This window comes from Triticum urartu, chromosome 5A (genome assembly GCF_056163025.1).
Source record: "Triticum urartu cultivar PI428250 chromosome 5A, HENAU_Tu73, whole genome shotgun sequence".
In the NCBI taxonomy this organism is placed as follows: domain Eukaryota; kingdom Viridiplantae; phylum Streptophyta; class Magnoliopsida; order Poales; family Poaceae; genus Triticum; species Triticum urartu.
In genome coordinates this window covers 634,488,124-634,512,796 of record NC_141877.1, presented here as the reverse complement: position 1 = coordinate 634,512,796, position 24,673 = coordinate 634,488,124, and the positions used below count along the sequence as shown (strand labels likewise).

Genomic DNA, 24,673 nt, shown 5'->3' with positions numbered 1-24,673 from the left:
TGAACAAGGTATCGGGATACCGACGATCGAATCTCGGGCAAGTATCGTATCGATAGACAAAGGGAATTATATACGGGATTGATTGAATCCTTGACATCGTGGTTCATCCGATGAGATCATCGTGGAACATGTAGGAGCCAACATGGGTATCCAGATCCCGCTGTTGGTTATTGACCGGAGAGTTGTCTCGGCCATGTCTGCATGACTCCCGAACCCGTAGGGTCTACACATTTAAGGTTCGATGACGCTAGGGTTATAGGGAAAGTATGTATGCGGTTACCGAATGTTGTTCGGAGTCCCGAATGAGATCCCGGACGTCACGAGGAGTTCCGGAATGGTCCGGAGGTAAAGATTGATATATAGGAAGTATGGTTTTGGCCACCGAAAGTGTTCCGGGCATCACCGGTAGTGTACCGGGACCACCGGAGGGGTCCGGGGGTCCACCAGGTGGGGCCACCAGCCCCGGAGGCCTACATGGGCCAATAGTGGGAAGGGACCAGCCCCTAGGTGGGCTGGGGCACCTCCCACCAAGGCCCAAGGCGCAAGGGAGAGTGGGAGGGGGCAAACCCTAGGTCTAGATGGGCCTTAAGGCCCACCCTAGGTGCGCCCCCCTCTCTCCCCCCTTGACCGCAACCCTAGATGGGTTTTGGGGCTGCCGCCACCCCTAGGGAGGGAACCCTAGATGGGGGCGCAGCCCCTCCCCTTCCCCTATATATACTTGAGGTATTGGGGGCTGCAACATACGCGAGATCATCTCCCTCTTGGTGCAGCCCTACCTCTCTCCCTCCTCATCTCTCGTAGTGCTTGGCAAAGCCCTGCTGGAGTTCCGCGCTCCTCCACCACCACCACGCCGTCGTGCTGCTGCTGGACGGAGTCTTCCCCAACCTCTCCTTCTCCCCTTGCTGGATCAAGGCGTAGGAGACGTCACCGGGCTGCACGTGTGTTGAACGCGGAGGCGCCGTGCTTCGGCGCTTAGATCGGAATCAACCGCGATCTAAATCGCTACGAGTACGACTCCTTCATCCGCGTTCTTGCAACGCTTCCGCTTAGCGATCTACAAGGGTATGTAGATGCACTCCCCTTCCCCTCGTTGCTAGATTACTCCATAGATTGATCTTGGTGATGCGTAGAAAATTTTAAATTTCTGCTACGATCCCCAACACTCCATCCATGAGAACCTTAGTGAACTTATATCCACCCACTTAAGGTGCCACCACCAAGGCTAATTGACCCGGATTATCAACCCGGGGAGGATGATCTTCCCTGCTCCACACAATAGGCTGCTCTGACCATCTCAAATAACGAGGAACCGCCGGCTCAACAGCGTTTACCGCCCTCTTATGGATTTTTTGGTCACGTTTGCATAAGCTAGTGGTGAACACATGATATTGTCCAGTATTCAGCTGCTTTGGGTTACTCTGATAACCCGACTGTTGTTGTTGCTGACTTCCTTGACCAGATTGTTGCTGATTATAGCCACCTTGATTCCCCTGGAAGCCGGAATTTGAACCGCCACCCGGGCCATGAAAGCCGCCGGCACCTGAACCGCCACCCGGGCCATGATTGCCGTCGAACGTGTTGGAATTCTTGAAAGCCTTCATGATCGCGCAATCCTTCCATAAGTGAGTGGTTGGCTTTTCCGGGTGCCATGTATCGGATAGGGCTCATTGAGCAGCTGCTCAAGAGATGGACCTGACCCGCCAGATCGAGGGGGCGGCCTCCCCTTGCGCCTCTGATTGTTACCCTGTGCATTGGCCACAAACTCCAGGTTGCCATCGGCCTTACGCTTGTTGCCTCCTTGATTTGCCGGGTTATGCTGCTGACCCTTTCCATTGCTGTTCTTCTTTCCCTTCCCCGTCTTTTCCTCATCAGACGCAGGATCCTTGGTACTATCAGAATCAGCATATTTGACTAAAGCCGCCATCAGCGTACCCATATCATTACAATCACGCTTGAGGCACCCCAGCTTCTGTCGCAGTGGTTCAAATTGGCAATCTTCTCCAACATGAGGACTGCAGAGCCGGCATCCATCTTGTCAGACGAATGTATTATCTCTTTGACCGGGCGCACCCAATGAGTGGTAGATTCACCCTCCTCTTGTTTACAATTGGTTAAGTCCACAATAGACATGGATTGCTTGCAGGTGTCTTTGAAGTTCTGAATGAATCGGGCTTTTAATTTTTCCCATGAGCCGATGGAATTAGGTGGCAGGCCTTTTAACCAGGACCGGGCCATCCCATCCAACATCATGGTGAAGTACTTAGCCATTACTGCATCACCGACCTCCAACAGCTCCATCGCCATCTCATAGCTTTCAATCCACGCTCCGGGCTGTAAGTCGGCCGTATAATTTGGCACCTTCCTGGGTCCTTTGAAGTCCTTGGGCAGACGCACATTACGTAGAGCCGGCACCAAACAAGGAACACCGCCGGTTCTGGTGGCTACTCCTGCCTCAACAAAAGTCGCCGGATAATCCGGAAGGGCCTGATGAGCCGTCAGCTGAGCTGCTAGTTGAGCCGCCCGCTCGTCCTCCTGATGTATCCGGTCCTACACCGGGTTATAACCGTCGGGCTGATTACGGCGTTGGGCGTTGCTTGACAAGGCTTCTGACTCCATGTGCCTGCTGTAACTCGGGCTCCGGCTCGGGCGAGGAGTTGAATGAATCCTGTCCCGACTATAGGAATAAGCCTCCTGCTGAGCCAGAGCCGTCTGGACCAGCTCCCTGATCCTTCGCGTCTCCACCGCTGTTGGATCATCACCGTCCACTGGGAGAGCCGCCAGACGTGCTGACGCTGCGATCAAGTTCTCCATGGGGTTAGAAAAGTGACCTGGCGGTGTTGGTACGTATCGGGGCGGGGCCATGTTCCCATGAGGAGGTGCCATCACCCGAGGCTAAACCGGCCCCCTGCTCCGGTTGTCATGAACTGATTTGCTTCTGGCGGGTTACTAGGGTCGGCTCCGGGTGTAGCAAAAAGGTTCCGAGGATCGTAAATCGGGGGCAAACGGGATTGAGCTTTCTGATGTCTCCTCCTCATCACCTCGTTAGATGCGTTCGGGCTCATCGTAAGCTGGAAAGCCTCTGACTGGAGCTGCTGCGCCCGTGCATCCAAAGCCGCCCGTTCTGTGGCCAACCTGGTGTCTTCAGCTGCTAAGGCCTCCTTGGCCCGGGCTATCTCCTCACGCACCTGTGCCACCTCTGCATCATGCTCATCTTTATTTGCAGGAATAACTATGGCGGTTAGCAGAGCCGTCAATTTATCCATGAGATCAATCAGCGCCTGAGCCGGCGGGCGCACAAGGCCTCCTGACCTGGACATTGTCGCTGCTGCAGCCAGAGTTTTGGCCAGGTTGAGTACCAGCCATGAAGACTCCTGCCCAGCTTGGCGGTTCAAAGGGGTCCGGAATACTGCTGCCATCGGAACAGTCCCCTAGCCTGCCATCTTGCAGTTGATACAACGAATCCGTCTCACCAGTGGATGAATCATCATCGGAGTGGATAGTCGTCTCACCACCATCTACGGATCCTCCTGAAAGTTCCCCTCCGTGGACGCAACCCACGAAGGCACGCTTCACGACGGGTTGAGCTCGGGCGGGTCTCGCACACTGAGCCGTCTCGACGAGGTCGGTGCAGTTGTCCAGCTCAGGGCCCGGCTCACCAATCCGGCCAATGAAAACATGGATTGCGCCGAAGGGGGCCCGGTACCCATACTCAATTGGGCTGGCGTCGGGGCCCCAGCCTTCATCGTCGATGTAGATCTTACCGCGACGACTCTTGGTCATCTGGCCCACAGCGTATTCCTTGAGCCCTTCGAAGCTGCCCTTCAAGAACTCAAATCCACTGTGCGCTGGCCCCACGGTGGGCGCCAACTGTCGTGGAATTGTCACGGCAGATGTCCTCGTGAAAGGACTTAGTCATAGGGCCATCGCAACTAGGAAGCTTAAAGGGGTTGATCGGGACAAGGGACACGAGAAGGTTTTTATACTAGTTCGGCCCCTTACGATGAAGGTGAAAGCCTACGTCTAGTTGGATTGGTATTGCTAGGGTTTCGATGACCAGGGGGCGAGATATGCTATGCTCGGCTCTCGATGAGTTGTTTCTTGCCCTAAGTCGCCAGCGGGTCGTCCCCTTATATACACGGGTTGACGCCCTGCGACCTACAGAGTCCCGGCCGGCTCATAAACAATGTCCGGCTCGGTGACTAGTTAATCCTGCCTTATAATACAAGTCTTGCCATCACGGCGGTTTATCTCTATGGGCCGTAAGTCGCCTGTGGGCCTTAGACCCTTTATTGAACCGTCATCTTCATGTTTGATCTTGGGCTTCATATGATGAATCACCTTTGTGTAACCCGGCCCCTCGTGGGCGGCTTACACGAATAGTTATATTCCCAACACAACTGCTAATACTTGAGAATATTCTTTGGCTCCCCTTGTGTCGAATCAATAAATTTGGGTTGAATACTCTACCCTCAATACACTTGTGGGTTATCACACCTTTCCGCCACGCCGAGCCGGCCACCTCACGCCCATCGCGATGCCTCGTCGCCATGGCACAACGCTCGATCATCAACACCAACGCCCAGCTTTTAGCCCTGCAGAACCTCCCCGGTCTGAGTCGGGTCATAGAACTGGTGACGCTGGGGGATGCATTTATTTATATTGAACATTTATACTTTGACATACTTTATCCGGTTCCTAAGTGTATGTCTTATTCTACCACAACCTTTAATGTACTATCTTTAATATTATCTTAGATATAAATAGTTGCATTAAATATGTAATCTTACCATGTTTTAAGATTACAAATACATTTTCACGGGCTAAATGAAATTGTATAAATTTTATATTCTAATTGGGTTGGAGGTGTAAACTTGTGTTACATTGGATTTTACTCTAAATGGAAGCAAAAATTAATATTATAGTACAATTCAATTTAGTCCTTGCAATGTGATGTGGTGCATTCATGTGTTTCATTTGTCTAAGAAATATTTAGGTTGGTTGACTAATTATTAGTAGACTGAAATTAGTTAAATCTCAATCAACAACTTGTAGCATCGATTCGATGTTGAGATCCATGCAAAAATTGTTTTCTCTATGCTCTAACATTATTACTGTTTGCGCCTATATGAATAATCTTTTGTAATGTCATGAACATTTTTTTAGACATGTATGAAAAATGATTGAGAATTGCTCGTTCAAACGAGCAAGTCACTATCGTATTTAAGTATCTACAGAACCTGGTAGAGTTATCAATCTAACAAATAGTTTTTAAAATTTTATGGCACACAATAGTATCAAGATTAAATGTAATGGTGTGTTTTGTTGGTGGAACATAGTAGAATATAACTCCCAACAAAGAAATCTAGTAGAATATAATGGAACATATCTAGATGTTAGTGATGGTGCAGTATAACAACTAGGATGGAATGAGATGGCTCCACCATAGGGAATATTGAGCCAATATAATACAGGGAATCAACCAATAAAATTAAATCTGCAAATTTTTCACATAGTGTATATAGCATAGCATTGAAAAAAAAACTAAAATATATTCATGCGCATAGTTACACTGCTAGACTACCCCATGCCATTGGACTGGATACATCATTGTTATACTACATCATCTTAGATTTTACTTTTTTAGGCAAATCTTATATGTTACTTTTGGGAGCTCTTTTATACAGCCTTTAAGTTGTGTATATGGGGGCTGTGCTTGAAGACATTCAGAATGGGCTGGCAAGTGGCAATGACCCGTTAATTCGTATTGGTATATTTTTTTACCAAACTATTCTATATTTAATATTGCTTGTTCATTCTAAAATCAACTTAATAATTGATAATTATATATATTCTTATATAGAGAAAAGCGGTTTTCAGCAAGAGTGTCGAACCCAATGAGGAGCAGAAGGAAATGACAAGCGGTTTTCAGCAAGGTATTCTCTGCAAGCACTGAAATTATAGGTAACAGATAGTTTTGTGATAAGGCAATTTGTAACGGGTAACAAGTAACAAGCATAAATAAAGTGTAGCAAGATGGCCCAATCCTTCTTGTAGCAAAGGAAAAGCCTGGACAAATTCTTATATGGAGAAAAGCGCTCCCGAGGACACATGGGAATTATCGTCAAGCTAGTTTTCATCACGCTCATATGATTCACGTTCGGTACTTTGATAATTTGATATGTGGGTGGACTGGTGCTTGGGTGTTGTCCTTACTTGGGCAAGTATCCCACTTATGATTAACTCCTATTGCAATCATCCGCAACTACAAAAGAAGTATTAAGGTAAAACTAACCATAGCATGAAACATATGGATCCAAATCAGCCCATTACGAAGCAACGCATAAACTAGGGTTTAAGCTTCTGTCACTCTAGCAACCCATCATCTACTTATTACTTCCCAATGCCTTCCTCTAGGCCCTAACAATGGTGAAGTGTCATGTCGTCGACGTTCACATGACACCACTAGAGGAGAGACAACATACATCTCATCAAAATATCGAACGAATACCAAATTCACATGACTACTTATAGCAAGACTTCTCCCATGTCCTCAGGAACAAAAGTAACTACGCACAAAGCATATTCATGTTCATAATCAGAGGGGTATTAAGATGCATAATGGATCTGAACATATGATCTTCCACCAAATAAACCAACTAGCATCAACTACAAGGAGTAATCAACACTACTAGCAACCTACAAGTACCAATCCGAGGTTTGGATACAAAGATTGGATACAAGAGATGAACTAGGGTTTGAGAGGAGGTGGTGCTGGTGAAGATGTTGATGGAGATTGGCCCCCTCCCGATGAGAGGATCGTTGGTGATGACGATGGCGATGATTTCCCCCTCCCGGAGGGAAGTTACCCCGGCAGAACAGCTCTGCCGGAGCCCTAGATTGGTTCCGCCAAGGTTCCGCCTTGTGGCGGCGGAGTTTCTTCCCGAAAGCTTGCTTATAATTTTTTCTCGGACGAAAGACTTCATATAGCAGAAGATAGGCACCGAAGGCCTGCCAGGAGGCCCACGAGGCAGGGGGCGCGCCCAGGGGGTGGGGCGCACCTCCCACCCTCGTGGCCAGGGTGTGGCCCCCCTCCGGTAGTTTCTTTCGCCAGTATTTTTTATTAATTCCAAAAATAACTTCCGTGAAGTTTCAGGACTTTTGGAGCTGTGCAGAATAGGTCTCTAATATTTGCTCCTTTTACAGCCCAGAATTCCAGCTGCCGGCATTCTCCCTCTTCATGTAAACCTTGTAAAATAAGAGAGAATATGCATAAGTATTGTGACATAACGTGTAATAACAGCCCATAATGTAATAAATATCGATATAAAAACATGATGCAAAATGGACGTATCACCAACTCCCTTGGCTTGAACTTCATCAAGCTTCCCCACATTGTTCATAACACCCTTGTTAATATTAATATTCTTGCTAGTGTTGGAATGGTAGTGGATCGCCGTGGTTGTCATTGTATTCAAATTCTTGGAGTGAGACACTTGTTCTCTACTCCCATGCCTAACCGTTTGTCGATAGAGAAAGGAATTTTGCATTATGTGCAACAGGAAGGAGATGCAACGTTTGATATAGCAAGATACTTCTGAAAAAAGTAACCAGAATTCATACATACTCATAGCGGGAAGTTAAGGAAACTTCGGCTAAGATCTTCCACGGCCAGAGCCCAAAATGTGAATGATGCATAATTTTTTTCACTTGTGTTTATTTTATTTGGATTCATTTTTTTAATACTACCTCCAATCCAAAATAGGTGTCCCACTTTTAATAGTTCAAAATTGCGACACTTATTATGGATCGGAGGGAGTATCTTTTTCCTTCTTCCCTTTTTCTAATTTTTTTCTCTTTCAATTCTTTTTTATTATCTTTTTAGTGGAAATACATAACATATTCCCAAAATTACACGAACATAATATCTAACGCGTTTGAAACTATTCTTGAATATATGAACTTTTTCTAATGCATAATTAGTTACTTTTATATATACGGATAATTATGAGATAAATATTTGTCTTCAAATATATGTACGTTTCCATGTAGCAAAGTTTACATTTATATATAAATTATCCATTATAAATATTTATATTATATATATATATAATTATCAATTATTAAGTTGATTTTAGAATGAACAAGCAATATTAAATATAGAATAGTTTGGTAAAAAAATATACCAATACGAATTAACGGGTCATTGCCACTTGCCAGCCCATTCTGAATGCCTTCAAGCACAGCCCCCATATACACAACTTAAAGGCTGTATAAAAGAGCTCCCAAAAGTAACATATAAGATTTGCCTAAAAAAGTAGAATCTAAGATGATGCAGTACAACAATGATGTATCCAGTCCAATGGCATGGGGTAGTCTAGCAGTGTACACTATGCGCATGAATATATTTTAGTTTTTTTTTCCAATGCTATGCTGTATACACTATGTGAAAAATTTGCAGCTTTGATTTTATGGGTTGATTCCCTGTATTATATTGGCTCAATATTCCCTCTGGTGGAGCCATCTCATTCCATCCTAGTTGTTATACTGCACCATCACTAAAATCTAGATATGTTCCATTATATTCTGCTAGATTTCTTTGTTGGGAGTTATATTCTACTATGTTCCACCAACAAAACACACCATTACATTTAATCTTGATACTATTGTGTGCCATAAAATTTTAAAAACTATTTGTTAGATTGATAACTCTACCAGGTTATGTAGATACTTAAATACGATAGTGACTTGCTCGTTTGAATGAGCAATTCTCAATCATTTTTCATACATGTCTAAAAAAATGTTCATGACATTACAAAAGATTATTCATATAGGCGCAAACAGTAATAATGTTAGAGCATAGAGAAAATAATTTTTGCATGGATCTCAACATCGAATCGATGCTACAAGTTGTTGATTGAGATTTAACTAATTTCAGTCTACTAATAATCAGTGAACCAACCTAAATATTTCTTAGACAAATGAAACACATGAATGCACCACATCACATTGCAAGGACTAAATTGAATTGTACTATAATATTAATGTTTGCTTCCATTTAGAGTAAAATCCAATGTAACACAAGTTAACACCTCCAACTCAATTAGAATATAAAATTTATACAATTTCATTTAGCCCGTGAAAATGTATTTGTAATCTTAAAACATGGTAAGATTACATATTTAATGCAACTATTTATATCTAAGATAATATTAAAGATAGTACATTAAAGGTTGTGGTAGAATAAGACATACACTTAGGAACCGGATAAAGTATGTCAAAGTATAAATGTTCAATATAAATAAATGCATCCCCAGCGTCACCAGTTCTATGACCCGACTCAGACCGGGGAGGTTCTGCAGGGCTAAAAGCTGGGCGTTGGTGTTGATGATCGAGCGTTGTGCCATGGCGACGAGGCGTCGCGATGGGCGTGAGGTGGCCGGCTCGGCGTGGCGGAAAGGTGTGATAACCCACAAGTGTAGGGGATCGCAACAGCTTTCGAGGGTAGAGTATTCAACCCAAATTTATTGATTCAACACAAGGGGAGCCAAAGAATATTCTCAAGTATTAGCAGCTGAGTTGTCAATTCAACCACACCTGGATAACTTAATATCTGCAGCAACGTGTTTAGTAGCAAAGTAATATGATAGTAGTGGTAACAGTAGCAAAGGTAACAGTAGCAAAAGTAATTTTTTTGAGTTTTGTAGTGATTGTAACAATAACAGCGGAAAAGTAAATAAGCGAAGAACAATATGTGAAAAGCTCGTAGGCATTGGATCGGTGATGGATAATTACGTCGGATGTGGTTCATCATGTAACAGTCATAACATAGGGTGACAGAGAACTAACTCCAATTCATCAATATAATGTAGGCATGTATTTCGAATATAGTCATACGTGCTTATGAAAAAGAACTTGCATGACATCTTTTGTCCTACCCTCCCGTGGCAGCGGGGTCCTAATGGAAACTAAGGGATATTAAGGCTTTCTTTTAATAGAGTACCGGAACAAAGCATTAGCACATAGTGAATACATGAACTCCTCAAACTACGGTCATCACCGGGAGTGGTCCTGATTATTGTCACTTCGGGGTTGCCGGATCCTAACACATAGTAGGTGCTTATAGACTTGCAAGATAGGATCAAGAACTCACATGTATTCATGAAAACATAATAGGTTTAGATTTGAAATCATGACACTCGGGGCATAGTGACAAGCATTAAGCATAGCAAAGTCATAGCAACATAATGGATACTAGGGATTAAACCCTAACAAAACTAACTCGATTACATGATAGATCTCGTCCAACCCATCACCGCCCAGCAAGCCTATGATGGAATTACTCACGCACGGCGGTGAGCATCATGAAATTGGTGATGGAGAATGGTTGATGATGACGTCGACAACGGATTTCCCTCTCCGGAGCCCCGAACGGACTCCAGATCAGCCCTCCCGAGAGAGTTTAGGGCTTGGCGGCGGCTCCGTATGTAAAACGCGATGAATCCTTCTCTCTAAATTTTTTCTCACCGAACACAAATATATGGAGTTGGAGTTGAGGTCGGTGGAGCACCAGGGGGCCCACGAGGCAGGGGGCGCGCCCGGGGGGGGGAGCGCGCCCCCTACCCTCGTGGACAAGGTGTGGGCCCCCTGGCCTTGATTCTTTCGCCAGCATTTTTCTTATTTTCCAAAAATAAGTTTCATGGAGTTTCAGGTCATTCCGAGAACGTTTGTATCTGCACATAAATAACACTATGGCAATTCTGCTGAAAACAGCGTCAGTCCGAGTTAGTTCCATTAAAATCATGCAAGTTAGAGTCCAAAACAAGGGCAAAAGTGTTTGGAAAAGTAGATACGACAGAGACGTATCAACTCCCCCAAGCTTAAACTTTTGTTTGTCCTCAAGCAATTCAGTTGATAAACTGAAAGTGATAAAGAAAAACTTTTACAAACTCTGTTTGCTCTTGTTGTTGTAAATATGTAAAGCCAGCATTCAAGTTTTTAGCAAAGATTATGACTAATCATATTCATAATAACACTTAGATCTCATGTTTACTCATATCAATGGCATAATCAACTAGCGAGCAATTGAACATATAAATCCTGCTAGACTACCCGCTCATCTGGGGCATCACACGATCTACCTCGCTGGCGCATTGTCAAAGATCCAGCCGGCCGTTTCTATAGACATTGCTATTTCGTGCTATAGCTGATGACATGTGGGGATCCTCCTTTCCTAGCAGGCCCATCTCTGATGTGTCTGTTTGTGTGTGCCTCTTGGGTGAGAGAAGAGGGAGACGTGGGGTGGATCGTGGTGGCGCCGCCTGCGCTTTCTCCTCCCTGCTCTCCACTAGGCCGCCTCCTACCCTTCACTTTTCTCTCCGGCGACGGCGACGGCGACGACCTGCAGACAAAAGGAGAAGGCGGTGACGGCGGGAGAGAGAAGATGAGAGGGAGAGAGAAAAGGAAGGAGAGGAGGGAGAAAGAGAGAGGAAAGAGGAGAGGCCTTGGTGGTCCAGGGAGGCGTATACGTAGATGGCAGCCTCCGCCCTGAGCTCCATCGGATCCGCCGCCTTGTGAAGTCATCCCAGGCCCCACGAACTCCAGGCTTCTGGCGCCGCCTGCAAGTCCTTGGGGTGAGCCCTCCTCCTCTCCCTTTTCTCCTCCCCCAGCCCTCGGATGTCCCTCGCTGCTCCTCCTCCTACAATCTCTCCCACCATGGTTTAGTATGCATGGTGCCTGCTAAAAAAGTGTATGGCTGTTTGATTTTGGTTCTCTTTTTTTAGTTTCTAATTTCAATGCTTGGATTTGTTGTTTTGGCCAGCAGGATAAGTAGGAGGAGTCACGGATGAGGAGGAAGGAGATCAGCAGCAGCAGGAGATATTCTTGTTCGATTTGGTTCTCATGGTGGCATCTTCCCTACTGTCTCCTTTCTTTTTAGTTTCCAACTTTGATGCTTGGATTTGTTGTCTTGGCCAGCTAGCTGGAGTAGGAGGAGAGGAGACAGGCAGGATGAGAAAGGAGACAAGCAGGAGGAAGAGAGATTCTTGGGGGTTTGCTTTGCTCGCCTTATGGAACAGGTGCCTGTTGTGCTACTCATGTTTTTTTTATCTTACCATCATTTTCAATAGTGTTGAGTTCCCATCGTTTGGCTTCATTTTAGGATGTAAGGGACATTTAAATTGTGATATTTGGTGAAAAGATAATGTAATTTGCCCATGAATAGGCTTGATTCAGCCCAAAGAAAACATGAATAGTTTCAGTTTCATCCTATATAAGTATTTATGTTTGGGATATATAGGCTGTAGAATTTGCCTAATTTTTTTTACATGTGAGAATGTCTAAGTGTGCGCAAATATATGTGGCTGGATTTTATTGGTATGCGTCCTGTGTTTCAGGTGTCTTGTTCTTTATTGAGTCAATTGAGAAATTTTTGCTTCTTTTAATATTAATAAATACAAATAGGTGCCTTCAATTATGCTGCTATCATGCAACTGTACGGTTGACTGATTTTTCTTGTCTGACCCTTATTCCAGGCTCTTCTGCGGGCATCAGTTGCTTTGGAATTGTTCAGAATCGTTTGCTATCATGTATACTAAGTGTGTAACTACTTTGGGGAAACATGCTAGGATTTGGAGTGCCATGGCTTCCAATCTTAAAAATCAGCCGTGAATGGTTTTCAACAAGAAACTTCATGCTCACAAAGAGGTGATTCACTGTTTTATTTGTTCCATTTCATATTCACATCACAGAAGCATGAATCCCTCCCCTCTTCATTTTCCTGAACAATGGTTAGTGTACCTTTTGCTAGAGTTATGGAGATCAGGAGTAGAAATTTTATTAGTTTGTGCTCCGGGAGGAATTGCAGCTGCGGACAATTAGATGATTGCCATGGAGGCTTGCAGAACCAGTGGTTACCTTGGCTGTGGCCTGCGAGGGGTGTGGCTTGCTGAAAAATAGGCTTTTTTTGGTAGCTCCAGGTATACAGGTATTACATTTGAAATGAAGCTTTTAATGTCATTTTTTTTTCACATCTGAATGATTCTGAATGTATCCAAGTCTATTCTCTACAAGTCAGATTCTTGATTCCTCTAAATTTGCCTTATTTGAAACACACAAAATCAATATCGTAGATAAATAAAATATTCCAGGTAAGTTTCCATTCATAGGATCATCAGCTCCATTCTCTTTGGTCGTAATGCTAGGCTGCAGGTTGATATCTTCATTGGTAGTCTACCAGGTTCTTCAATTCTTTCTTAAGTTCTCTATACTGAAGCAGCTAGGATGGCAAGGCATTTCGTTGAAGCTCTCATCTTGATAATAGTTATATGATGTCTACTATGTGTTTTGCTTAGGTTTGTCATGGAAGTACTCTCTGTTCTCTAACTTTCTCAGTCGATGCAAATGTAAGTTTCTTGAGTGAAGTCAAGTTTGCTTAGTGATATGCATATCTTTGTCACTGAGGATCGGTCTAAAAAAGTAAAAGAGTGAAGATCAGTTTCAGTCAGTGACAAATAACGTGAAATCATACATGGCAAACTAACAAGCGATACATCGTGTCGTGTCCCAGTCCTACTGTTCATTACCAATTACACTGTTTTTCTGACAATCAAAGCTCATATTTTACATTAAAATGGTTATATATTCCTGTCAATCCTGCATAGATGCACTTCTATTCTGATAAATGGGCTGTTCGCTTTAAAAGTAAGATTCCCTTGGTAGCTTCACTTCAGTTGTATCTCCGTACATACATGAGTGTTTCTTCCTTCCATTTACATGAGAGCAAAATAAGGCATGTCAAGTTAAATCTTTGATACATTGTACGTGTTAACTGAAAGAGAAATTCTAGATGTGTACTTCCGGCCCTTTGTGTGATTGTTCTATGGTGAGGCTGCACCTCTTTTGTTGTCTTACGCGTGATGTACTTGGTCATGTGACAGCTCTTAGTTTTTTGAATATAGCGTCTGTCTACCAGTTGTTTCATATTCCTAGTTGTTTCTTTTGATAATTCTGTGCACGCTTCTATATGCCAGTCGTTTGATATTTAATTAAGTAAGGAATTTTCAGGCTACTTGGAAGGAGTTCGTGTGATGTCTAACCAAGTTCAGCAAGTTGCTGGAGCTGCGCTAGAGCCTGCTGTTTCAATGAACACCTATAACCTTAAAAAGACTCTTACAGAGGTTTATGATGCTATAGCAAAACTGCAGCAACTTACTGATGCAGTCAGTCTCTCCTTACAAAAGTAAGGCACGTATCCATATTATGTTGAGTCCAGTTCAACACAAAATGGATATTCTGCTGATGATATGGATGGTGAGTATAACAACTACTATTAGACGAGCTCTGTCGACATGCACCCGCCATAGGGGCTAATAGTGCTTAGACGTTGTGGCGTACCTTGCCTTCCTCTATCATGATCAATGTTGCTATGCATAATATATGTTACCAAGTAGCCATCTTGGTAAGCTATCAACAATAAATTGCAATCAATGATGAATAATATATGTTGTACTTGCTTAAGCCACTTTTTATGTTGCGTATTCTATTTGAATATGCTATGTACTCCCTCTGTAAACTAATATAAGAGTGTTTAGATCACTATTTTAGTGATCTAAATGCTCTCATATTAGTTTACGGAGGGAGTAATAACCAGTTAAACTTCCATCAACAGTTTTTCTAAATCAGTATGTGTCTGTGTGCTTGTTATTAATTCGAGTTTATTATACTTTGTGCTAATGTCATGGCAATCAAGGGATTGGACAGTTCGATTCCACAGGTGGCTTCTCACCAAACCAGGTTGCCGTAGACACCATCGGCTTCAATCTCATGGACGGCGAGGTAATTTTTTCCTAACACCTATTCATCTTTGGTCAAATGCTGCCACCGAGCTATTTAGGCAATAGCCATATTAATGTTTGTTTCGATCAATTCACTGTATTTCTGTCATTTCAAAACTATTACCTGTATGTGTGTGAAAAGAAACCAGATATACATGGCTTAAGATGGAGGCTTGCACACTCAGGGTAGGTGGTCAAAGCCCTCTTCTATTGTTGTGGCACTGGTGAGCTTGCACGGAGTAGCAGCCTGGAGAGGCGGCCCGACGGTGCACTTGTGAAGCAACAATAAACACGTCTCATGCCAACACGCCAAGATGAGCTTCACCCAATCCCTCTCTCTGTATATATGCAAGCTTGTGTGATGTGCTCTGCTTCCTCCTCCCTTTTTTTAATTAATGGATCTCTCACTGAGCAGAGCATGTTGTTTAGGTTGGCAGCATAAATGATATAGCTAAGTTATCTTCACCAAAGACAGGTTCATCCTATTGCTTGCCTCAGTATTCCATAGATTATCTGCCATGTATGCCTATTGCTTTCCTAACTTGGTAAAGTTCCTCAGATTTTGGTATGTGCATTTGGGCCTTTCTGCCCTTCTTGTTCAAGAAAACAGGATCCTGATGAATGTAATGATGTTGGACAAAGGGCGATTTCTCATGATTGGGAGAGCCTTGCTGATTCATTTCGACCACAGTACCAGAACCCAGGTTGTACAACACCACGCTGTAGTTTTGTTGCTTAGTAGAAAGTCACTTACTTGTTTAGATGATGAGAAGTCAATCACTTAGTCGTTGCAGATGTTAACTTATGATAGGAAAATACTTGTTGCTAGATAATACTAGAAATAGGAACTACAGTATGACTAGCATTCTAGCTGACAATACATCATAAGTCATGCTGAACTTTCCCTGACATGCCTTTGGTTCCTACATGTTGTTGCATTTTTCTGATAGTGTCATGTCTCTGTGGACACAGGTGAATGCAGTTGACTCTTGAAGATCGAGGGCACCAAAGACATATGCCGAGGCCGTCCATCGACAACCTACCCAAGGTCCGGATTCATCGAGGAGTACAACAGGAGACGCTGTCGGCTGCCTGCAGGTCTGGAAACCACACAATATCTCTCAAACCCACTATCCCCTAATTGATGAATCTCCATGCTCAGTTGGGCTACAGCTAATTTATCATCGTTTCATCTTATTCTATTATGCAAACATCCTGTTTTTCAACAAGAGAAAGAATATTACTCCCTCTGTTCACTTTTATAAGGCCTTGAAGACATTTCAGACAGGGTGCAAAGTAGCTCATTTTCAGCTGTCTGAAATGACTTATAAAAGTGAACGGAGAGAGTAAGAAATTTTGTTCATTTTGTTGTAGCAATAGCGACTGTATGAACAGCAGTACTGTGTTTTGGCCGGTTGTTCTTGTGTCTTCTGGCCATGTGCGCTTTACCGCTTTGTTCCAAAAAAACCTGGAATGTTTGTTCTGCTGGTACTGCTCTCTGGCTAGGACATTTTTCTTTGAATAACATAAATGAACCTAATATTGCTTAATATGTTATATCACATTTTGTATTGATGTACTTGTGCACACCATCTGGATGCTTTGAAAGGTTTTACCTTGCTTTCTTTTGATTTGAGTTGTCTTTATGTCAAACACTATTTGTTTTAATAGATTTAATATTTGAAGTGTCATAATTAATTTTATTTGGCATGGCTTGCATGGTATAAATACATACTATAAGAACCCATTTAGAGTTTAAATGTCAGCAAGTTCTACTACCTTTTTCCGTTTGCTTTGCATAGTTTCTAATACATTTATGGCTGATTTGAAGTTTGCACATGTGATGCTCTCTATATAAGCTATGCATTTGTAGTTGGATTCTCTATAGAGCTGAAAATTACACTCGAAACTATCTATTTTTATGATACATGGTCGTGTAACTGTGGATGGAAATCGAGTTAAGGTAAAAGGGAAAAGGGATAAGAAATGCAATTTCTATGAGCGAAATCATCCTGAAACATATGGTCGTTTATTATTTATGCTTCTATGGTAGTGAGATCAGTTAGTAATGTTACACATAATTATTTTTTCCAGCTGTGCCCCTCACTCTGTTGAGCATGTTTTTGTTGCACCGGTTAGTTGTTAAAGTGCATGTATTTCAGCCCATCATCAGGTTTCCACTATTGTACATTTCTCTTGCTACTTTGTTGTCTCAATTATATTTTAGGAAACTATTTGAACTCTTCAGCGGGCCATTTGCTCTATGTTGTTTCTCTTTAGGAATTAGGAGTTTCTTCACGATGCCACTTCCCACCTCGAAAGGCGTCGATGTCGGCGATCCAGTTTATGTTCTGCATGCATCACTTCTTCAAATGAAACCCCAACCTGAGCAAGGTCATGGTAGATTAGATGATAATGTATTTGTCTTATGTGCGTGTGTGTCAGAACAAGTGATCTATTAGTTGAGCATTATGTAAATTAGACTTGGCAATAAAGCTTTGACAAGTGTATTTGCTGTCTTATTGTACAGTTTATTACTATCCAAATTATTCTTTGTAAACCAACTCAAAAGCTGTGAATCGATGATTGCATTTGCTAAGACAATTTTGAAATATTTTATTGGGTCTATGTTTATTATTTTGGCCCTTTTCCAAGCTGGATTGCACCATCCATTGCCTCTGGCATGTGCCATGTTTTTCAAAATTATGCTCCTCTATTGCCTGGTGGTTTTTACTGCTGTCCATGGATATAACTTTTGCCAACCATGAAGAGTTGCTTAGACAATGAAGTAATTTTCAATACCAATGACACATGCAACAATGATTCTACCTAATGTTCATCAGTACTGTAAATGAGCTGTCGTAAACTCATTCGCCTTTTGAGCCATCATCACAATGGGTCTATGTATGTAGTTTGCTACTCATTTCATGCTTTTCTTAGAACCGTAATGTAACAATTTCATATCTTTTGTGCCTAAATATTCTAACGTGCATGGTTTGAAAACTTGAATTTCCCTCAACCTTTGCGCCATCGTAAGCTTCTTAAAACATTATGTGTTATCACTAAGTATCTATCTACCAGTAGTAAGTATTTATTATTTCGATCTGTGTGAATTTTCCTATCACCACTCTTACAATACTTGGCTTGTTGTCGCCCTTTGCGCCATTGGCGCAACGGGTCATCTAGTAATAATAAATCTCGGATGACATGACTTTCTCAAAACAATTATAATATGATATAGCAAGATGGTATCTCGCTAGCCCTTTTTGAGACCGCAAAACATAAATGCAGAGCACCTTTAAAGATTAAGGACTGACTAGACATTGTAATTCATGATAAAAGAGATCCAATCATAGTCATACCCAACATGAACTTTTTTAGAGTTCATCCTTGGTGCATTGCTAATGTGTTTGTTACTTAATTTATAGGTTAATAAAATGTCCAGTGGGCACATATAAATGCTTTTTTACCTACTGTCTTGTATATATGTTTGAAAATGATTGCTGCTAGCTGTTAATTTTACCTAAACAGAGAAGCTACTGTTAATAATGCCCCAGATTCAGAAAACATGCTGATCACGACTAGTATAATTAAGCAAGATATGCATGCATCCTATATATGTCAGGATGTTTAGCTGTTTACAATGGTTTAGTGATGAATCTAATTATAGTAAAGTAATGCACACACCCCTTCCAATTAGAAACAGTCTGAAAAAACGAGTCATGTGAAAAAACAGAACACCAGGTGTGATACCTCCTAGATAACACTAGTTGATATATCAAGAAGATGAGATCAGATTCCCCACTAATTAACTGCTGGTACTAGCTAGAATTTTGCACTCAAAAGCAAAAGCTACAATTTCAAGATAAAATCATCTCAAACTTAACTTGTTTCACCCCTAAAACATGCATATAATATACTCCCTCTGTTCCAAAATATAAGTATTTGTAGTGATTTCACTATGAAGCACATACGGGTATATATAGATGCATTTAGAGTGTAGATTCACTCATTTTGCTTTGTATGTGGTTCATAGTAGAATCTCTCCAGAGACTTATATTTAGGAACGGAGGAAGTATACGGGGAAGGAATTAACAAGTGTGTACAAATTCTAATTGGTGTCGTCGCCGATGGCAACGACTGAAGCTGCTGCAGGAGGTGCTGTGGCCTTGTACTTGTACCACTTTGCAATCCAGAGGTAGACGAGGAAGTTGAGGGCGCTGAGCACGGCCAGCACCCAGTAGAAGTAGTCGAGGTGCCCCCGGTTGAGGTTGTCATCCGGGATCCACCCGAGGCCGCCGTTCCTGGTGGAGATGGCCGTCACGATCACCACCAGCAGCGTGCTCAGGTAGTTGCCCAGCGCGTTGGACGTGAGCGACAGCGCCGACCCCATGCTCCTCATGGCGTCCGGCGACTGGTCGTAGAAGAACTCGATCTGCCCCACGAACGTGAACACCTCCGCCGCGCCCACGATGAAGTACTGCGGCACCTGCCAGAAGAAGGACATGGGCAGGTACTCCTTGGAGTCCAGCATGCCGTGTGTGGCGGCGACGTGGAGCCTGACAACCTCCAGCACCCCGGCGGCCACCATGGAGAAGATGGATATCACCAGGCCGATGCCCATGCGCTGCAGCTGCGTGAACCCGCGCGGGTGGCCCATGATCCGGCGTGCGGCGGGGACGATGAGCCGGTCGTAGGCGAGCGCCCACACGATGACGGCGATGGTGTCGAAGATGGAGAGCGAGGCGGCGGGGATCTTGAAGGAGGCGCCCATGCGCGGGTCCAGGGTGTTGCCCTGGAGCACGAACATGGTGCTCATCTGGCTGTACACCGCCGACATGACGATGCCGCTCGCCCACACCGGCAGCAGCCGCACCATGCTCTTGAGCTCCTCCACCTGCGTCACCGTGCACAGCCTCCACGGGTTTTCCTCTTGAGCGCCGCCGGGCCCGGGCGTCGTCACAAGCACGGCGGCCTTGTCCAGGCACCTCAGCTGATCCGTGTGCTCCAGCCTCCTGCTGCCCTCGATGGCGGCCTTGCCGTCGGGCGAGGCGACTTCGTGCAGCAGGGAGGCGTCGGCGGGGAGGGGGACATGCGACTTCCTGCAGGCGGCGACCACGACCTGCAGCATCCTGGTGAGCGGGCTGCCCCCGGGCTTCTGGTACCTGTAGAGCCTGCTGCCCATGAGGAAGCTGACGACGGCGACGGCCATGGCGGCGGCGGGGATGCCGAATCCCCAGCCCCATCCGACGTTCATCTGGACCCAGACGAGCACCGAGGAGGCGACGAGGGCGCCGACGTTGATGGACATGTAGAACCAGTTGAAAAAGGAGCTCTTGCTGCGCATCTCGCGCGGGTCGGCGTCGTCGAACTGGTCGGCGCCGAAGGAGGAGACGCAGGGCTTGATGCCGCCGGTGCCGACGGCGATGAGGTAGAGCGCGGTGAAGAAGGCGGCGGTCTGGGCGGCGGCGGGCTTGCAGCCGGCGCAGTCGGGCGGCCTGAGGCCGGGCACGGTGGCGGTGAGGGTGAGGAGGGCGAGGCCGGCGATGTAGAGGGACATGAAGGCGGCGATGGTGCGGAAGCGGCCGAGGTAGGCGTCGGCGATGAAGGCGCCGAGGAGGGGCATCACGTAGCAGGTGCCGGACTAGTTGTTGACGTTGGTGGCGGCGGCGGCGTTGCCCTGGTGGAGGCGGTCGATCATGTAGTTGACCAGATTGGAGCTCATGCCGTAGTAGGCGAGGCGCTCGCAGCACTCGTTGGCCAGGATGAAGGGGCACGCCCTCCAACCCCTGTCTTGCCCCTCACCGTCGGCTCGCCGGAGAGGTCGGTGGTGCCGTCCATCGTCGTCGCACCCGCCGCCATCGCTCGGTGTGATGAGATCCAACAATTTATTTAATCGATAAAAGTTTTTCTTGTTGAGGGGCCGTGGCTAGGTTGGTAGATAGATATAGTAGCTAGGTACGTTGCGGCTGATCCGAGTCTGATTCCATATCAATCAATCGGTTAATTTGATCCAACGCCAACTCTTTTTTTTTTGAGAGAACGTCGGCGTTTATTAATCAAGCAAACAAATTACATAGAGTCTTCCGGATGCAATCCGGAATAGAAAGAAAAACATAAGGACTCATAGAGTTCAAACTAGACTTAGCTAAAACATGAGCTAAAATATTACAATGCCGATGAACATGCATAAAAGAGACCGAAGACAAGGCACAAGATGCCATCTTGATATCCGCGATGATCGAACCCACCATGGACCTGTCCCGGAGCGGAGAGTTAATCCTTTGAACCTGTCCCGAGGCTCAGATTATATTCCCTCCAGCCCATACAAAAAAAAACATTTATTACCTGAAAAAGATTGTCTTAAATTTGTCTACATACGGATATATCTAGACACGTTTATATCCATATCTACGCATGTTTTAAGTAGACAAATCTAATACAATCTTTTTGAAACAGGATGAGTATTTAAGATGGTTTGAATCTGTATTTTAGTTGGTATATACGGAGGCGCTTGGCAATTCACGTGATAAATAGGGTTTTTTCTGCAAAAAAACCTATTTAGAAAGCTACAAAGGAATTTGTTGTCTCTCGTCCCTGTGACTCTTCTCCAAGGAAAGACAGCTAAGATTTATGCCTCCCGTCGGCAACATCGCCAAACTGCCACGTCTTCTCTGGTGCGCGATTGATCCCGGCTCATGGCAAGGGAGTGCTTCGTTTTTAGGTGCTTCTTCAAGTTTTGTTAGGTTTGTGTCCTGTTCAGAAAGACAAGACCACGGCCGCTTCTTGAAGATGAAATAAGGTTCTCCCCGCCTAGCTCCATTCTAGTGGTGTGTTAGCATTGTTGGAGAGCGTGTGGAGGTATGTCTCCGGCGAATCTCGCGAGATTCGGTCGGTGGTTGTCTTTAGTGGATCTACTCGAATCCGGTCATTTGTTTGTCTTTGTTCTTGTGTCTTCAGGTTGGATCTTTCCGATCTAAACTTTTTTCCATCGATGGCGGTTGCTGTCCTGGTGCATTGGTTCTTTATGGCCTTAGCACGACGACTTCCCAACGATCTACTACAACAAGTTGTGCCCAACTCCAGCAAGGGAGGAGCGATAACAGCGGCGCCTTCGGCTCGTTGTACTTCTTGTAGTCCTCGTTAGGTGGTCTATGGATCTGGATATAATTTTTTTTATTATTTTTGATGTCCATTGTACTCTCATGATTGAAAATGAATAGATTTGCAGTTTCTCAAAGATAATAATCATACATCGGCGACAACTTATGCATAGCTGTGGCGGCGGATCGACGGGTGATAGGCAACGAATTCGTGTGCAGAGGGGTGCTAGCTGGAGGAAGTGAGCATTTGTTTAGGTGAGTTTTAATCGCCAAATTATAATTATGGATATTAATAATTACAGGACAATGATACTAGTTGGATAGTAATAATAACAGGACGACTACAATTGGACAGTAACAATTACCACAATAATTATATATAGTGTTGTGCGTGCTAAACACGCTTTGGCCCTAAACATTCATCAAGGTCACTAATAACTGTAGCAAAACTTCATGCGTGCAGTTTTGCTTTCACGGGAAGCAAATTTTATTTCCGATGCTATTCAAATTTGCTTCCATCGCAACTGATATTTGCTTCAATTCAGAAGGAAATTATTTCCAAATAGTTTCGTTTCAACGCGTCAAACCGTGCTTCCATATCAACTGTAGATTTTGATTCCATGGTGAATGGAATTTGCTTGAATCTATACACAGAAATTAAATTTGAATGGTTGAAGCAGAATGCACTAACATATTGTTGAAAGCATAAGTTATTACAGTGTGTTAGAAGCATTTTTTCCTGCGGGAAAGAAGCTTTATTCAACTGTATACGAAGCACAATGCACTAAATCTTAGAAGCATGTTTAGTTGTAACAAAAACTTCATGTTTGTAGGGACCATGCAGGTTTGGCGAACATGCATCATTTGATTTTGGGATAAGTATATTTTTCGTTCTCGAACTTTTCTGAGAGTTTAGAAATCATCCCTCAACTCAAAACCAGATAGTTTTCGTCCCTCAACTATCAAAAGCGGATAGTTTTCGTCCCTCATGCCGTTTTGGGCAGTTTTTGTCCGTCATGAACAGTAAATTCGAAAAAATAGCAGAAAAAATTAAAAAAACTGAAAAATTGTGGGATCAAAGTTCCTCGGGTGCGCAAGGTGCGTAATTTTTTTCATATTGTTTGGACATTCCAGGTGCTCATGAGAAAGAAAAATTGTAAATATGTACGTCTATGAACAGTAAATTAAACAATAGCAAAAAAATATGAAATTTTTTGGCATCAAAGATGCATGGGTGTGCAAGGTCTGTGCATATTTTCGTGCTCAAATGACATAGGAGGAGCTCTAGCAAAAAAAACAAAATAGTGCAGTTTTTCAAAGTTTCTTTCCCAGCCAAATTTTTTTTTGCCACGAGCTCCCACAATGTCCAAACACAATGAAATTTTGCAGACACATTGAGCACCCGAGCATCTTGTATGTCAACATTTTTCATATTTTTTTAATTTGTTTTCTATTTTTTTCCGAATTTACTATTCACCGGCGTACATATTTATGGTTCTTCCGTTGTCACGAGCTCCTTGAATGTTTAAATAGAAAAAAATACGCACCTTGTGCACCCGAGGAACTTTGATCCCACAAATTTCCAGATGTTTTTGACATTTTTGCTATTTTTTTTTTAAAATTTACTGTTCATCGGTTTACTGTTCATGCGGACGAAAACCGCCCGAAGCGGCATGAGGGACGAAAACTATCCGGTTTTGATAGTTGAGGGACGAAAACTATCCAGTTTTGAGTTGAGGGACGATTTCTAAACTCTCGGAAAAGTTCGAGGACGAAAAATATACTTATCCCTTTGATTTTCGTGTGATCGAAGCTTTACTTTGTGATCCCGCAAAAGAAAAGAAGCTTTACTATTGTGTGTAGAAAGTAAACTAGAGCCAAATTGGATACAAAATGGATAAACAGTCGTAAATGTATTCCATGTGCGACAATGGCGAGCCCATGGGTTGAGATTGCTAGCGCATGTCGATGAGACAACTTAAATTAATTTGTTTCTGACCTTATTTTTTGCTGGAAAGGAACTTTTCATTCATCAGCCATGGTGAGTACATTCAGACATGACAATGCTAGCTATTTCCACAAGGGAGTTTCGAAGCCAACAAGCTGTGCGCCGTTGCGAGCGTCCAATACAAGTAAGGGTGTGACTCGCTACATTTGCATGTCTGCTGATTTTAGTTAGACTAATGTTCCTTTCATGAGCCAGAATCCTTCTGATCTCATTGACCTGGTTCACATACCTCGAGTGCTCAACATCTTTAGATTGCACCATCTTCAACAACTCAGTGCAATCCATCTCCATAACCAACGACAAGTTGGACCAGTGAAGCGCTAGTCGAAGCCCTTCGTCCATGGCCGCCATCTCCGCTTCCAGAGGATCACCACAATTAAAGAACACACAAGTCGCGGCGAAGATGACTGCTCCTTTATGATCACGCAGGATCATCCAAGCCCCGGCTTTAGCATTCTCTTTCAAAAAAGCACCATCTATATTCAACTCAGCAAAATTCACGTCAGGGACCTTCCATTGCGGTGTTGCTATTGTTTCATGTGTGTACTTTGACGTACTTCCCAAGTAATCGATTACCTTCTTACCCTTTGTTAAGTCCGCTTTGGGATGCTGCCATATTGCAAGTAGAGAAGCAATATAACTCGAGAGGAAACGGCGCGAGGCCTCAATATGGATCGGGGGTTTATAATGTGTGTGACATCGTTTCATGCATACCAATCCTCCACACGATC

General features: G+C 43.9%; 1 long non-coding RNA gene and 1 pseudogene across 8 annotated transcripts; one reads left to right on the top strand and one right to left on the bottom strand.

Moving 5' to 3' along the window:
* Window positions 1-11,080: 11,080 nt before the first annotated feature.
* Window positions 11,081-17,750, top strand: LOC125526505 (uncharacterized). Of its 8 annotated transcripts, none has more exons than XR_007291730.2 (9): window positions 11,082-11,630; window positions 11,822-12,074; window positions 12,531-12,702; window positions 12,806-14,832; window positions 14,974-15,306; window positions 15,391-15,535; window positions 15,804-15,929; window positions 16,926-17,004; window positions 17,112-17,749. It is a non-coding gene; the product is annotated as an uncharacterized LOC125526505 (long non-coding RNA). The 8 variants fall into 8 exon arrangements; XR_015602967.1 differs by lacking the exon at window positions 16,926-17,004 and having other exon boundaries at window positions 11,083-11,630; window positions 12,806-14,307; window positions 14,747-14,832; window positions 15,017-15,306; window positions 17,112-17,747; XR_015602966.1 differs by lacking the exon at window positions 16,926-17,004 and having other exon boundaries at window positions 11,083-11,630; window positions 12,806-14,307; window positions 14,747-14,832; window positions 17,112-17,747.
* A 1,192-nt stretch (window positions 17,751-18,942) lies between these two features.
* Window positions 18,943-20,693, bottom strand: LOC125506305 (protein NRT1/ PTR FAMILY 8.2 pseudogene; annotated as a pseudogene).
* Window positions 20,694-24,673: the final 3,980 nt, after the last annotated feature.